At 37.9% G+C, this 11,462-nt stretch overlaps 1 long non-coding RNA gene across 1 annotated transcript in view; it reads right to left on the bottom strand.

Annotated features, from left to right (window-relative positions):
• Window positions 1-877, bottom strand: part of LOC106735203 (uncharacterized) — a 6,205-nt gene extending 5,328 nt beyond the window's left edge. The window contains exon 1 of the long non-coding RNA XR_001370603.2: window positions 134-877. This is a non-coding gene — a long non-coding RNA (uncharacterized LOC106735203). The remainder of the gene's footprint in view (window positions 1-133) is intronic.
• Between the last annotated feature and the right edge of the window lie 10,585 nt (window positions 878-11,462).

The raw sequence follows: 11,462 nt of genomic DNA, 5'->3' as shown, positions 1-11,462 counted from the left end.
TATGTCTCTCTTTTTCTTTCTGACAAGAACAGGCGACGAATAGTGAAATTCTCTCAAAAAAAAAAAAAAAAATCTGAAGTTTAAAATTAAATTTTGCATTCAGTTTCAATGAACGTAAGATAATTTTACTCACCTAGTAACACTATTTCTCCTGATGCAGAGCTTCAATAAAAGCATCAAGTTTTTCTTGAATTTCTCTAACTTTCTCTGAAGAGATTAAAAAAAATAATAAATTAGTAAAATGAAAAGAAATGAAATTCTCCAAGGCATCACAGACCATAGGACATAATTACTCACTGAATGGTCTGGTACACCATACTCCTTCAACTATTTAGGGAAAAGGGGAAAAAAAATTAGAGCCTCTCCATACAGCCTCATTGCAAATAAAGGCCGGATGGATTGCAAAGGTAATTCCTGGCCAGGTGCTGGGAATGCAGAAGGGGAGAGAGGTGTGTGACAGACCTCTTTGATGTGTTCTCTTACACAGGAAGTGCTGTGTATAGTACCTGCACAGTTACATACGGAGTTCTGAGGGACCCCCAATTCTCTGAAGCACAACTAAAGACTCAAAGTTAGCAATGTCTGGATCAGAGTAAAATATTAAGCAATCGAGCAATCCTAAAAATTAAAAGAAAATACAGGTAGGTATTTAACTGAGCTTAGACTGAGAAATGACTTTTAAAGGAAAAAATAACAGGAGAGTAAAATTACAAAGGAAAAGATCAACGGACATAGTCATTGTAAAACATACTTTTATTTATGTCAAACTGCCATAAAATTAGAGGACAAAGGAGACTGGGAAATACTTGCAACAAACAGGGCAATTATATGTGTGTGTGTGTATTATATATGTGTGTGCGTGTGTGTGAGTGTGTGCATAGTTTTGCTATAGGGTATGTGTGTTCACTGGAGAGAGAGAGAGAGATAGAAAAAGTGAGAAAGCACTTTCCTGGGGATGGCCACACCCCAATCCCTTCTCCATTCTCTTCTCAGGATTTTGAGCATGCACGCATACTGGCCTGGCATGTTTTCCAAGTCCGTAACTCAAACCACACAGTCGGCCACATTAGATCCGGCTACCTTAACCACAACACCTGTTGGCTCAGTAATACTTTAAAAATACATACAAATAAGTACTTTTCCAACAATGAATGGGAAAAGTAAAGTTTAAAAACACCCAAACCACTAAAGGCTGATTTGATTTAGATGATTTGATTTTAGACTTGCACATGTATAGATGTCCAAGTAAAAGATATAATTTCTCTCTGAAATGTAGATGTCCTCCACGAATGTTAATTATTCTAAGTACACACCAATCTCCTATTAAAAGTGGCAAAGACTTATATTACTTCATTGCTGACTTAATTATGTACCTACTATTTTAAAAGTATAACAAACTTTTCTTTTAATAAATTAGTGGGAATTATCAATTATAGTGAGTTGACTGGTTCAAGGGTGTACTGGTCATACAGGTGCAAAACTGGCAAGCATTATACGTCCTATCCATAGGAAAATCACATAAAATGACTTTAATATTCAACATTTGCATTTTTTACATTTAAAAGTAATTCTGAAGTTGACAATATAAATATCCCCTTTTATCAGTGAGGCAGCATTAGTGATGCATACCAATAAAAGGAAGAACTGTTGTTTTTATGAATTCTTACTAATACTACAGGAACTCAACGAAGTCTACTACGGTTGCATGAAATAACACACCCCCCTCATTATCTAGTAATTTAACACTTCTGATTCTTGGTATTATATTGAGACTAATATAAAATCTGTGAGAAAAAAGTCCTTTTAATTAAACTATTATGAAAACATGACAGCTATCATAAAGCAGTATTGACTTCTTATACATAGAATTAAACTAGACAAGTAGAACAAATAATCCCAACCCCCTTTTTGAGTTTTAAGTTTGTATTTTTTTATAGGATGACTTCCATTTTTCAAATAGTAGTCAAACAAGTACACATACTTGCTTTCCTCAAATAAGACCACACTCAGTAGATTAACTTAACTTATTTTTTTCAATGAGTAGAGTGTTCCATATAAGTATCGAAGAATGCTTAAAAAAGGAGAAGGCAGGAAACATTTTCTAAATTGTCGCACAGAATTTTGGAAATGGATGGTGTTCTTAGGAAAAAAATCATTTCACTTAAATATCAAAATACATTAAAAATCTCAAACGTCTGAGCAGTTCCTCTACACATTTCACTAAGAAATACTTCTATTTGGGAATGTTACTGTCTGAATTCTGAGAGGAAATCCAATTCTATTTGATACACGACAGGGCAGCTGCAGGACCAGCCTGTGTCACCCTTTTGTCCTAACAAGGACCTCCATCCTCAGCTGGACGGGCCATCAACAGGTGTGTGGCACAGGGTATCACTCAAGGAGACTGTCCAGATGAAGACCTACTTGTACTGTACAGCAAGAGCCTTGGGCCAGCAGGTGGCATGGCAGTTAAGGTGCTGGACTCCTACTCGGTTGGTCACAGTTCGGATGGTGGACCTAGCAGTTTGCTTTCTCTTTCCTTCTCTCTCTCTCTCAAGTGAGCCCACATGACCTATAGCAAATTAAAAAGATAATAAATACAATTCCTCCCCCCCCAAAAAAAGTACCAAGAGCCACTATGATGTAGGTGTCTAACTCTGTAAGGTCTAAATAGAAACGAAATTCTAACATGAAGAGGTAAGCAGTCTTTTTTTTTTTAATCTAAATGCAAGTAAAAGGACCATTTAACTTACTTTAATATGAAAACCACAGTAATAAATGGCCGATTTCCCTTAAAAGCTAAGTTTTTCAAAACTATTGAATATTTCAATAAATTACTAGGAAGTAATGGAATGGAAGGTGTGAAAGAAGTGAAGGCCGGAAGTAAGTGTTAAAAATAAGCAACCATTGCAAATGTATCCTTTAACACTGACTCGAAATACTAACTTGTTCTTTCACGTAACACAACACACTTGATGGAGTGGTACGAGAACGCAGATGCTATTCTAGCTTTGAGAAAGTCTGAGTATCTACGATGCTCTAGGTGCCTGTAACTGACACTTCATTTGTTCTCACACCGTCCTGCAGCTCTCACTGCTGACGAGCTCAGAGAGCCTGGGGAGTTATTAGCCCTGTCCACGTTAGTCTGATTCAGAAACACAGATCTACTACCACATGCTGACTCTAAATGGAAACAAAATGAACGCTATTATTTTAAGTCTTTTTGTCCTAAGTATTATTTTTTACCTAAAAGTAAGACACACGTTAGTAAAAACCAGGAACCAGAAGAGTGACCAACACTTTCTCAGCAGTGCTGTGCCTAAATCACCAAAAGTTGTACAATAAGCTATCCTATGTGATGAATGTGGTTACCTCTTGAGGGGACAAATAAACAAATCTACACACAATGTGAGAAATACTTGAAAAATACTTGAACAATACAGGAGTATAATACTAGACTAAAAAAGTTCACCACCTGCATTGTCCAGAATAACGTCTGGATCACTGTATAAACTCAATAAATAATGAAAGACAAATGAAATTTCTCCCAAAATATGGCACAGAAAATAAGGCCACCTGTTATCAGGAAGAAAAAAAAAAACAAAAAAAACTACTTGGGGGAACCAGCAGTTAGCGTAATGGCTATGTCTCTGGACTCCCACGTAGTCGACCGTGGTTCGTGTCCCGGACCCGGTGGCTTAAAACTCACGCCGGGCGCGTGTGCGTGCGTGCCCAAGATCCCTAGAGGAGAATGGAGGAGAAGGGATTGCGGCATGACCATCCCCCCGGGGGGTGATTTCTTGCTTTCTGTCTCTGTCTCTCTCTGTCTGTCTGGCGAGCGCACGTGCCCTATAGTGAAAACCTCTCCAAAAAAAAACCAAAACCAAAACAAAAACAAAAACAAAACTACTTGGCAAGTTTTTCATTTTTCATAGATATTCCTCGGTTTTCAGAGATTCATGGTGTATTTTTTCTGTTTTTCTACGTAAAAATGTGTCTTAACTTTTCTGACAACCTAATATACCAGTGACCAAGAAGGCAGAGGCAGGTCCCCAAGAGGGGGGAACAGGGGACACTGACACAATGGAAGCTCAGGAAAGCTGGTGGGTCACACCGGAACCAGAGAAGCAGGAGAGAATGCACAGGTCTCACAATGCTATACCAGTGGAAAAAAGAAACTTCAACTGAATTGCTGCACCTTCTAATCAAGGCTGAAATACACTGTGTACACATACCTGTGTGTAGCTTTAGAAATAATACGCTGATTTCATGCTCTGCTCGGAAGATACATTATAAATAATCAGCATTATTTCCCATTCTTGAATTCATTCATTTTAAATTCGGACACGAGTTTCTAGGACTGTCTTGTACATTAACTATGCCATCTGGCTGCGATGAAACTGAGTTACCCGCAAAAAGTGAGGTTGAATGTTAGCAACTGGAACTTCCTCCTCTCTGATCCTTCCCAAATTATAACCCAGTATTTTAATGTCTTCAAATTCTTAAATCTCATTGTGTTTAACTATTCCATCATTAGAAATTGCCACCTCACAGCAATGTGTACAAAACAGCATGGCGAACTCCCTTTTCTATTAAGTATCCCAGTTAAGTATTCGTAACTAGAAAATTCTTATAAAATATGTGACTTCCTTGATAAATTAAGGGCTTAGCAAACTGCTATTTCTCTGGTACAGAAACAGCTAATTCTACATATAGCGAATATTGAGTCTACTTTCCATTTAGCCAATGTTTACTTAAAAGATGAGCTATTTCAGACATCAATTCACTGTGTGTCTTGATTGAGTCATGAATATTCCCATAATCCCCAACTCATAAACCGTCTGTCTCAGTGAATGAGGCTCCTTCTCTTTTTTCTTTTCTTCAGATGACCTGATACCCATTCATGTTTTGGGTCTCTTTATCTCCACGTGAAATGATACTGCTACTCTCATTTTCTTATTCAGTCTCCTGATACTTACTCTAAAAGTCTCAAATCTAGACTAATCTGTAATTAGGTTTTGAATACACTGTGAATACCAAAAGGCCAAACCCGGGAGAAGGTTCACTTCAGTGTTAATAACAGTTTAGAACAGGAACAAAGAACCACACACAAAACACTACCACATGCACTGAAATAAACCTTTTACAACTTTTGATGTTTTTGAAGAAAGCATGAAGAAACGAGCTGCAAACTTACTAGTGCAGTGCACTTTAAGCAAACCACACACCCAAAGATCCAAACAGACTTTAACAGAACCATTTTTTGACAAGCTGCATAAGCACGCTGAACCAAGCTTTAAGATACCCAGTGAGTACGATTCTGCTGTAAAAAGCCATTCACTAAATAAATGAAAACGAAAGGAACGCTTCTGATATAACACATGTCATTCCTGAAAAGGTTTGCTTTTTATCAGAAAAATAAACTATGTAAGAGCCCTTTCGAAGCTCAGTATTTAAAGGAGGCTAGAGGATGGGGAAACAAGGAAAGAAAAAAAAAGGAACAAGAGATCTGATTCAAGAATCTCAAAGCTACAGTCAAAATCTTAGATTTAGCACACACAATGTGAACCTTTTATAGCTGATGAAAGGATGAACAGGGAGATACGGTCAAAGGTACACAGTTAAATCCAGCACTTATCTCTGGAATCTGGGCCTTGTAGTTTTTCTCCCTAGAAACAGGAATGATTATTTTAAGCAGACTTGTTAATGAAGTCAAACAATATGGTTGCTCATAACAGGAGGAGGCATTAACTCATATATTCTGGAAAGCTGTTTAAGACTAGCAGTTTTTTCGAAGCTGGGGTTCTCAAGACTTCTGAGGTCTGTAAAGGCTGGTTATTTTATTTCAAAAATTCAAATGCAAATCTTTGTGTGGGTTCGAATTATATCCACTCTCTTAACCACTATTTATTTAGGCTAATTAGGAGTTATAATTGGTAGGTCTATGTTTCTAAAGAAAAATAATCTAAATGTATCATTGCAGGAATATACTATAAAGAAAAGAGTGTTTCATGCACCACCTTTTTTTAGAGCTCCCCAGCCTAACACCTCTAATAACCCACAAGGCTACTAACTTGTAGGATCTTTGTAAGGAAGACACTGATAAATGCCTTTCAAGATCTACTACAAAGTGGTACTCTGCCATTAACCTTGCAACTGCTGAGAAGTCAGTCCTCGTTTCTCCAAAATGAGGAAGTCGGCTCAGAATTCCAAGCCCACATTCTAATCATATGCTTCTAATCACATCTTTTTAAAACTAACCATCTTTTTGTTTATTAATATCTTTTTATTGATGAACTTTCTAGTAAAAATGTAATTGCAAACTATAGTATTTTCATGAGCTACATAATTAATTTTGGAAAAATCACTTATGTAATCTCTTTCCCATCAGTCAATGTGGGGAACAGCAAGGCCCGCGTACTGTAACCAGCCAGCCCAGTGCGGCACCGACCGCTCCCCATTCGTTCACTTGTGGCTGAGTACTGTGACCTGCAATATTTCATTGGCACACTAAACACGATGATGTGAAAAACATGCTACTTCATGACCTAAAAGAACGCTGTCTTGAGAAAGTTTGGGAAGTAAATCACAATTTATATTTGTTAAATATATATATAGCTCAATAACAACTCATGGGTAAATTCAGTTTAAAAAAAAAAACTGTTTCAAAGCAAGCATTTCTGCCAGGTTCTTTTTGGCTAATACAATGAAAACCTCTTTAAATGCTCTATATTTTGAATCCTACTGCCCCCAAAATTTTAGTATGGATGGCCATGGTATATTATATTCAGGCTTATTTATTTTATTTTTTAAAAGTTTGCTATAGGGTGCTTGCTTTCACCATAGACAGACAGAGGAGAGAGAAAGAGAGAAAGTGAGAAAGCATTCCCAGGGCGGGATGACTACACTGCAATCCCTTCTCTTCCATTCTACTCCTGGGATTCTGGGCATGCACACACACATGCCTGGCGTGTTTTTCAATCCACCCACCTTAACCGTCACATCACCTGGTGGGCCCTGCTCAGGCTTTTGTACTTGTTAGACCCTTCGACTTTTGCCAAGTGGATGGCAACTAACTTCAACTCAGCTGGTGACTATGGATCGGTCTTAACTAATAGCAAACAGTGGTGGTACTGTTCAGGTGCTGCAAAGTCAGTGAGTAGAAAATCTTCAGCTTTGGGCTACCTAATATTTAGTAGGAGGCTCAGTTCCAAAATGAAATAAAATTTATGAGACTGTATGGGGGCTGCAGAATCCATCTGTTTCTCTAGGCACTACATAGTTTATTTTTAGCCAAACCACATAGCTATGTATCTGAACCACATCATTTAGACTGCTCCCAGAACTGCTTATGCTATCAGCCTGCTCCAAGGAATATCAGGAATAACAGCTCCACGAAATTCATGACTGTAACCATTTGGCTTATTATATCATCTAACTTGGAGTTCATTTTAAGAGTAGATGTGAGAAATTTTCCTCAGGTATGTGTATGGGGAATACCTATGCCTCTCTGAAGTTGTCTGATAGCCACCGTAAGCCCCGTTAACTTTGCTTTCCATTTTGCACTGGCCATTAGGAAGCTCAGGGGTAAATCTGTAGTTTTCTTCTAGTGACGTATATATTCAATAGAACCTGGAACATGGACTTTGAGGAGTAGCAGTCTTATCCCAAGTTTCACTTTATTTCATTTGCTCGGATTTTCCTTTTCCTTACACTCATTTTTTTTAGTTAAATATTTTTATCTTTCGCATAGGACACATGTTCTGCAATAGGATATATGATACGAGCCCCCTCAAATCCTCCCTGGGCTCAGCCAGGGAATTAATAAACAAAGCTAGTCTATGGCACTATACAGCACTTCACAGCGAGTCACATGACATACCGTAATATTCTAAAAACAGTCTTTCTATACCAGTCATGCCTTTAAAATTAGTAATTTAAGAACACCCTACAGGGTAGCAGTGGGGTGGGGTGGTAGACAATATTTGTTTTATGTTATTAACCTTCTAGGAATAATTTCTGCATGGGAGAAAAGTTATAAGTAAAACCCAATGATGTAAATATCCATACTTATAGAATTTATTTTCAGCAGCAGCAGTAAAAAAATACATTTTTATGAGATCTGTGACTGTTTTTTATGGAGAAGTTTTTGCTATAGGGTACGTGAGCTCCCCAGAAAGACAGAGACAGAGAGACAAAAAGCGAGAAATCACCCCCCAGAGGGGATGGCCACACCGCAATCCCTTCTCCTTCATTCTCCTCTCGGGATCGTGGGCATGCACACACACGTGCCTGGAGTGAGTTTAAGCCACCGGGTCCGGGACTCAAACCGCAGTCGACTACATGGGAGTCCAGCAACATAGTCGTTACACCAACTGCTGGTTCCAAGAGATCTGTGATCATTTTTTAAGTGTAAAAAAGTTGGTTGTACCATAATATTAAAATCATCTACTATAAATTATTTTATGCTATATAAATATTCCATGTTAATTTGTATTAACTCAAATTATGACAAAAAGCTTTAAACATTATTTTATATACTAATGCATTAATGACACATTGCTGTTTTCTCTAAGAGAAAGACAATAATATCATCTCAAAATGCATACACTCCTTTGCCCTTAGTGATAAACCTAAATATTAATACATTTTAAAAAATATGATTCAGGCAATTAACTGAGAAGACTAAACATTATCAGAAATAATGTCCCAATCAGTTAAAAATGTTTTTTAAAAAACTTTTTTTTTTCTATTTTCCACTTATTCTTAAAAAGTATATTTCACTGTGAATTTTGTTAGAAGAGAATTTGAAACATTTTAAGAAAAGGAAAACCACCCAGGCAGACCTTAAAGAGACAGGACATCATTTATCACCCGCAAAGACAGATTTATAAGAAGAGGGCCCCTTCTGTTCCTTTAAGGCTGCAAAACAGATGGGAAGTGAATGGACAGTCAATAGGACAAGAAAACACGTGGGAGGTGCTGCTGTATGTATGTTCCCAGCATAAGAAAGAGGTCAAGATTGTAACTGCATGACTGGGTCCTGGAAAGGGTCTTTCTTCAAGCTGTTACAAAGACAAACGCTGTTCCTCATCCTGCTAACTGTTATCAATATTGGTTTGTCAAAAGACCTTCAGTGCTGAAGCTTTAAAAAGGAGGCGTAACAGACAAATGAATCAGGAGACTGATTCTTAAACAGTCAGCTCATTAATGTAATTTTAAAAGTAAAAGAATGTAAGATTAGAGAATGTAATTCTGATTTATGAACCAAATCAAAATTAATGAAAAAGATGGAATTATAAATTGCAGGCATTAATAAAGTTATGAATTAAATGAAATAAAAAGTACAAACTGAACTATGCATTATTTCTCTTAAAGACGATGTATTAAGATAAAGTATTAAAATTTGCAAGGCGAACAGGTTTCCATGTTTTATTAGGCTGATTTTACAAATTCTCAGTTACTTATCACAATGAACATGGAAAGAGGGATCATTACTGATACTGTTTTCATAAGACAGAATAAGACTCAGGAAGATGAAAATAACTTCAGAATTACTTTTGCAAATTCATTAATTTGGAAAACTAGCTTTAAGTTTTAAGTCACAATTTATTTCCTGTAGAAAAAGAAAATCACATAATTCAAATGGCAAGAGAATATAGATTTACAAATGTGAGTTATGTTTTTTAGTGAAAAAGATACATTATATACACTTTTAGGACACAAATTCATTATTCTAGACATTTTAAATTTTGCCAGAGGGTGTATATGCTCACTGGAGACAGAGAGACAGAGAGACAGAGAGAGAGAGAGAGAGGACATGAGAAAACACAGCCTCCATGGGGAAAGGTCACACTGCAATCCCTTCTCCATGTTGCTCTCCTTTCAGGATTTTAGCCACACATGCACACATGCTTGGTAGTTTTCAAGCCTCTAGGTCTGGGACTTGAACTGCAGGGTGTGCCATAGGAAATCCAGCCACCTTTACCACCACAGTACCAGCGGCCCCATTATTCTAGACTTTGCTGGAGAGACAGAGAAAGAAGGAAAGTGAGAAATTGCTCCCTGAGAGGGAGTGGGGATGGTGGCCACGCCTCAGTCCCTTATCCTCCTTTCTCCTCTTGGGATTTTGGGCATGCACACACACGTGCTCGGTGTATTCTTCAAGCCACTGGTCCATGACACTGGCCATGTGGGAGCCAGCGCCTTAACCACCATGCCACCTGCTGCCCCACCAGTTTTGTTGTAAAGCACTAGAAAAACGTAAGGGACAGAAATAGTTTCAAGCAGGATATGGGTTGTGAAGTACCAGATGATGCAGTAACAGGGTAATATTTTCTATTCCTGTATGCTTGCCTGGATCACTGCTTTCTCTTCATTTTTGGTAATCTCAGGAAAAAACAATTCCAGTAGAATAGAGAATACAAGTTTACAAAGAAATGAGGTTAAAAGTGGCAGCAAATGTTGAGTTTTCCTGTGTAGAATGGAATCAAGCCCAGGAGCAGCTACAGTGCATGGAAGGATCACCCCATTAAAGATCACAGTGACTTGAACATCTTTCGAGAGCAGAGGAAAGGAGAGATTAATGAAGGTACAAACCAGCAGGCACAGCAAGGCGGGGGCGGGCAGTCAGGTGGGGAATGAACTTTCAGAGGACAGTGGTTTCAGTAGGTGACATAATACAACCTCTGGAATACTTTGCATAAAGCATAGGTTTTGTTTTTACTAATGCTGCTTCTTCCTCTGAATATTTTTGAAGTAAGTTCATATAGAGAAAAGGAAGAGAAATAAATCCCTTAGTAATGGATGAGAAATCAGAAATAGAAGCAATGACAGTGAACAAAGATGGGGGGTGGTGGTAAGAGTTAGTGGATCTGAGACACTTCATGCAAAACGTGTTTCAGAAACTACATCCCTAGAACCACATCCAAAAAACCCTGCTCAACTACTGTGCTGGAGGAGATGCTCTCGGGATGGTGACAATTAGTTTTGAAATTTTGCCATGTATTTCCTGATTCTTCACAATGACATGTACTAGCTCTGTGGTAATAAAGATGCTAAAAACAAACCCCTACACAAACCTAGTACTGTACTTGGTAAGGATCTGACTAAAGACTGATCTGAACATGCGATCCAGAGTGTGAAGTGCCGCCAGCAGGACAGAGACCAAAGATAAAAAGACTTTAGTCCTCGCCCAGAAAGGGGTGCTGATGAAGTTAAAAATAGTAAACTTCTTTCTACAACTCAGAATACTAAAAAAAAAAAAAAAGGAAGTAGATGTTAACTATTCTATGAGAATAGTTATTCTATGAGAAATTGAGATGGAATAGTCTGTGCATGGGAGCTAACAATAAAAGAAAGAAAAGTTATTCTTTAAAGTGGACGTACAAGCTTAGTATAAGGAAGACTTTAATCCACTCTCCGATGACAGCCCCATGGTGGTCGTTACAGGGCACGAGCAG

The sequence above is a fragment of the Tupaia chinensis genome, unplaced genomic scaffold (genome assembly GCF_000334495.1).
Source record: "Tupaia chinensis unplaced genomic scaffold, TupChi_1.0 Scaffold000327_1, whole genome shotgun sequence".
Lineage (NCBI taxonomy): Eukaryota > Metazoa > Chordata > Mammalia > Scandentia > Tupaiidae > Tupaia > Tupaia belangeri.
The sequence above is the reverse complement of the archived record's forward strand: the minus strand, read 5'-3'. Positions and strand labels throughout refer to the sequence as shown.